General features: G+C 36.1%; 1 long non-coding RNA gene across 1 annotated transcript; it reads right to left on the bottom strand.

Moving 5' to 3' along the window:
- Positions 1-947: 947 nt before the first annotated feature.
- LOC120602305 (uncharacterized) lies at positions 948-3,623 on the bottom strand. Its single transcript, XR_005652686.1, has 2 exons — positions 3,489-3,623; positions 948-2,497 (listed from the first exon to the last, which is right to left on the bottom strand). It is a non-coding gene; the product is annotated as an uncharacterized LOC120602305 (long non-coding RNA).
- Positions 3,624-5,683: the final 2,060 nt, after the last annotated feature.

Here is a 5,683-nt window from a genome sequence, read left to right as displayed (position 1 = left end):
TAACCATAAAGGTCACGATAGACATGAACGTGGGGAGGTGTGTGTGGAAATGGCGACTGGGAGAGGGTGAGAGGGGGATTCTGGGAGTGTCGATAGTGTTCCTGAACGAGCACACTGTGATTAGTCTATAAAAGAGTTGAGGGAGGGGATATAAATCTATATCCTAAAGTACCTGAAATTTGACATTCTTATATTCTATAAACAGTGTTATTCCATTTAAAAAATAGTAAAACCATCTATGTATTTGTCAAACTTATTTTCTTGTACAAATTTTTCTTTATAACGGTAACTATTTATCAGGGAATGTGGCTAATGAGGTGATTCTTTTGATTGCATCGATGATGGCAATGACAGAAGAACAGAGATGATGGGCAAAGTCCCGAAAGGTCTGAGTAAAAGGTACTCAATCATCTGATATGTTTGCATTTGAAAAGATATTTTTGACAGTATTATGATAACATGGTTGTTTTTCACGATTCTTTTTGTTTAGTAATGTCACCCAGAGTCATTCATTCTCTAATTATTCAGACCGCTTAACCTTCAAAATGTTCCTTTGATCATGCCCCCTCCTTTGATTTTTTTTCATTGTAGTATTTTGTTGTCTTTTTTTGACCCCAGGTGATTTAATCTAGGCAATAGGGAAGAGCAACACCCTAGGCATAGGGATAATATAGTCGAAAGGAATGGTCTGTGAAGAAGTGAAGTTAATCATCAGTTAAGTGATGTGAGTACTAAGATTCACAAAAACAAGATAACATTTGAAGACTGAGTGAAAATTTAATTTTAGCTTATTTCTCATCTTAGCCTGTAATTCTTAATCTCGGTTGCTCATAAGAATCATCCAAGGTAGTTTTTTAAAATACTAATTTCTTGGCCTCACTCCTGCCTATTTTGATTCAGTTGCTTTAGAGTGGGTTCTGAACATATTAAACATACACAAACACCTCTCTCCAGATAATTTTAATGATAATCCAAAACTGAGTATCTCTGCCCTAAGTGATCTGCTGGTCTCCTGTTGTATTAAATTCTATCTACATGACCAGCTCTCTTCTGATTTACACACTGGTAACTTCATGTGACTTCATGTGTTGTTTTACTTTAAACTTAAACTCTTGATTTTTATACCCACTTTCCCAAAATCCAACTTCATTCTTCTTCAGTGTTCTCCTTCTCTTCCCAGATACTTCCATCCCTGCAAATAAACATCATCGCCATTGACTCACGTGAAAAACCTCCTGACACCTCAGGTACCTGACACAATCCTCATATTCAGTGAACAAAATCTGGTGATTTTACTGTTAGAAAATCTGTCCGCTTATCCTTATTTCCACTGCCTTCACAGTGCCCGATCTTCCCTAGGATGGTCTCTGAACCAGCTTTCCTTCTTCCATTTTTATTCTCGGGCAATTCACGCTCCTCATAAATTTGTTTATGACACACTCTTGCTGAAGAGCTTTCGAGGTCTTTCTTAGATTGGTGATTACCAAAGTCTGCGGGGAGGGTGGCGGCAGGGGAACAGGCAGATATTGGTGAAAGGGTACAGACTTCCAGCTATAAAATTAACATGTTCTTGGGATCTAATGTACAGAATAGTGATGGTAGCTAAAAATACTGTATTATATACTTGAGCGTTGCTAAGAGAATAGATCTTAAATGTTCTCACTACAAAAAAAGAAATGGCAATTATGTAAAAGGATGGAAGTATTAGCTAATACAATGGTGATAATCATTTTGCAATATATAAATGTATCAAATCAACATGTTACACACTTTAAACTTATGCAATGTTATATGTCAATTATAACTCAATAAAACTGAAGGAAAAAAAAAGTTTTTCTTTTGCTCTAAGGATGAAATCCAATTTGTTTCATTTGACCTACTAAGCAGGAGCCTCCTCTGCAGTCTCGCCTCCCACTCCCCTCCCCTCATTCACCAGGCTTCCATGTCTTCACTGACCTTTTTTCTTTTTTCGTTTCTAGGCCACAGCAAATCTCTGGTTTCCTGAGGGGACTTCATACAGGATCATTGTTCATTCTGCATGAACTGTCCATCTTCACATAATTTCTCTCCCAACCCACTCCCCACCCCAGCTTCTCACACCACTGCCATGTCATTTCGGCCTGACTAAATTCTATATACCCTTTAGTTCTCACATTACATATTACCCTCATTCTAAATTAGGTCCACTTCATAATTGCTCTAAAACACTGTATTGTTTCTTCAAAGCATTTTCAATAATTGCAATTAAACATTTATTTGTGTATTTATGTATTTTTCTTTCCCAGTAGAATGTAAGTTCCACAAAGTCACAGACTAGGTCTGTCTTGTTAGTGCAAAATGCCCACCACATATCACAGTGTGGGTGTCGTAGTCCTCAAACACTAAATACTTGTTGAACGAATGATTAAAACAGGAGCTTCCTCTTTCCATGGGACTCTCTTGACTCTGGGAGATTGATGAGCACTCATGAGGCCCTGCTTGGCCCTCACAAGAGAAGCTGAGGATGAAGAAATCAAGATTATAGGAAACTTTAGATAGGATCCTAACTGGATAGGTATAGCACTGGGATTTCCTAATAATCTGCGCCCTTTGACCCAGTTGGTGTTTGATAGATTGTCTTCCTCCATGAAGCGTGCTCTTGCTTTGCCATGGGATCCTGGTTGGTTGCTGTTGTGGTGCTATTCTAAAGCAGAGGTCTGGCATGCAGGATGTGATGCAGATCATGGGACATGAGCAGTGGGGGAGGCACAACAGCTTGGAATACCACCTGGGTCACCCATTGACACCAGTCAAACCGGAGATTTCCAATCATTAACATCTGGTCCAGGAAACGTCAATAAATCTCTCTTCATGAGGAGCCTTATCATCTGGAATCACCTTTTCTTTCACCACATAGATATTTTTAAAGATCCTTCAGTGTTATATCAGATATTTAATTAAAGTTTCTATTTAATTTGAATAGTTGAATCATTTCTGCCTTAGAGGCTACTCACAAAAATATAAACTGCTTCTCCCAGTCTTATTCTGGCCCAAGAATATATGACAGATATTAAAATCATCAAAGAGCAATCTACTCTTTTTGTGGGGGAGGGAGGGAGGTGCAATCATTCAATCATCTAAAGTACCCATCAAAAAACAATCTACTTTTTATGGCAATTAGTCCAAAAAAAACAAAACAAAACTTAAGATCCTAGTGCCTAGAACTACGAAGGAGGACAACATAGGCATAATGTCCTATATTTCTGGCTTCGGCCACCTGGCATTGACACAATTAACTAGGCCCAGAACTCACAGAGGAAATTTCTGGGGACTACTGGAGGCATCATTCAGCAAAAGTACCCAGAACACTCATCCTTCTAGGCATCTGATATCATGAGCTTAGTCATCTGCATGAGATGCTGCACATTCCAAGCTATTTAGTACCTCTCCATAGTAAATATTGCACAGGAAGCAGTCTCAGGGCAGTGAACCAATAGAGTCAACCTTACCTTTGAGATCAATTTTCTGGTCCCGGAGGTCTAGAAAATGAGGCACCAAGTGCCACAACAGTCCAGGCACCATTTTTTCTCCAAGGTCACCATGAGCAATCTGGGTCTCGTGGTGTAACTTTCCGGAACATCCCTACTGATAAATAAGTAAAAGTATAAAAGTATACAGGTACAAAGAAAAAGAAGAAAGTATTTTTTTTGTTTTAATTTATTGACTGTAAGAAAAATTTATTTCTTATTCTTATTAAGAATTATTTTAAATTAACTATTATTAGTGTATACAAGATAATGATCCACTATTATAACATAAATCTCTATAATCATTATTAAAAGACTCTCATCTTATTATTATTAACATCTAATATGTAATGAGTGCTTACTATGTGCCTGACAATGTGCTAAGAATATTATATGAATCTTATATAATTATGACTATAATTTTGTGAGCAGCTAAGCAACTTGCATAATCTTACATATGAGATAACTTGTATTATGAAATAACTTTCATCTTATTCATTGTGACAGCAACCTTGTGAGAAATTAATAAACTTTTGTAATAGGAACTATAATAATAAAGGGAGGCTTGGGGAACATTTGTAGAAAATTAATTATTGTGGTAAAACATTAGATAAAAAAGAGTAGAATGTTTCAAAATAGTTGATGGGGGGAAACAACAGATCTTAAACAGAACATAAGATTAGAGAACTCTATATTAAAATGACATATTCTATTGTATCAATCATAATAAATAACAATTTATACTTAAAAAACACATTTAGTTTCATTTTATATAATTCTCAAAATAGAGGAAAAAATTAAAGAACAGATCCTAATTAAGGGTCTAAGAGTCCATGAAAAAATGAGTTTAAAATTTTCCTTTAGTTGTCTACTCAAGAAAAAAAAAATCTCACTGAGATAATATATTTCCATATACTTTAATGTAATCACATACTTCAAAGAGCCAGCCTTAACTTTGGGAGGTGGTAAATTCCAAGGATAACTTCCACTTTTAAGTTTGTTATTAAAATAATTATAGACTTGTAAATTAAACTTATTAGAATTTGTATTTCAAATTTCATTCATTTTCTTTGAGGGGGATATAGTGTTTATTTAAGTACCCATTCCTAGAAGTCAGACTTGTTTTCAGTAAAAATTTGGATAAGTAACTCAGTTTTGCTAAGCTGATCATTAGCTGTAAATCGGATTAATAATAACTCTATCCTACAGATTAATAATAGCTCTACTCTGCCCTTTTGTTTTAAAGATAAAAAGAAAATTGATTATTTAGCCTTAGGGAATTATATATAATTACTGAAATAACAATTGTATTTGCCTAGTCACATTTACAGAAGCCTGTGCACTGATTTGAGTACTATGTGTTTTAATTTGGCAAATGTTTAAATTAGTTCTGAGTGTGGCAAGATTCCCAGGATTGAAGCATTTTAGAACACAGTATTACATTGCATATTTAATAGTATTTGTTATTCGTCTGTCTCCAAAAGTAATTTATGATCAATTTTAGGATGCTTGCAAATTTGACATTTAATCATAATTATCCTAAATATTAAAAAAAAAATTTTTTGTTTTTATGTTCACTTGCTTTCAGACAACCAGCAAAGGTGTTTGTGCTTTATATTCAACTTGTAGTCCCATGTGGGTTGTCTAATATATTAGTTGGTGCCTAAGTCAGCTCAGGCTGCTATAACAAAATATAATGAGTGGCTTTAAAAATAGACATTTATTTTTCGCCAGTTTGGAGCATGGGAAGCCCAAGATCAGGGTGCCACCCACCATGGGCTCTGGTGAGAACTCTCTTGCTGGCTTGCAGATTCCTTCTCACTGTGACTTCAAAGGGCAGAGAGAGCCAGCAGTTCTTGGTGTCTCTTACTATAAGGACACTAATCCCATCATGGGGACCTTACCCTAAACCTAATGACCTCTCCCAAGGCCTACTTCCGAAAACCATCACATTGGAAGTTAGGATTTCCACATGTGAATATGGAGGGCCACAAACATTCAGTCCATAACATTTGGCTAGGGCTGTCCTGACTAAGGACCACTAACTGGGTGGCTTCAAATATAGAAATTTATTATCTCACAGTCTCACGGAGACTGGAAGTCTAAAATCATTGTGTCAATAGGGTTGGTTCCTGCTGGGAGCTGAGCAAGAGAGTCTGTTCCATGTTACTCTTTCA

Source organism: Pteropus medius, unplaced genomic scaffold (assembly GCF_902729225.1).
Source record: "Pteropus medius unplaced genomic scaffold, Ma_sr-lr_union100, whole genome shotgun sequence".
Classification (NCBI taxonomy): domain Eukaryota; kingdom Metazoa; phylum Chordata; class Mammalia; order Chiroptera; family Pteropodidae; genus Pteropus; species Pteropus medius.
The sequence above is the reverse complement of the archived record's forward strand: the minus strand, read 5'-3'. Positions and strand labels throughout refer to the sequence as shown.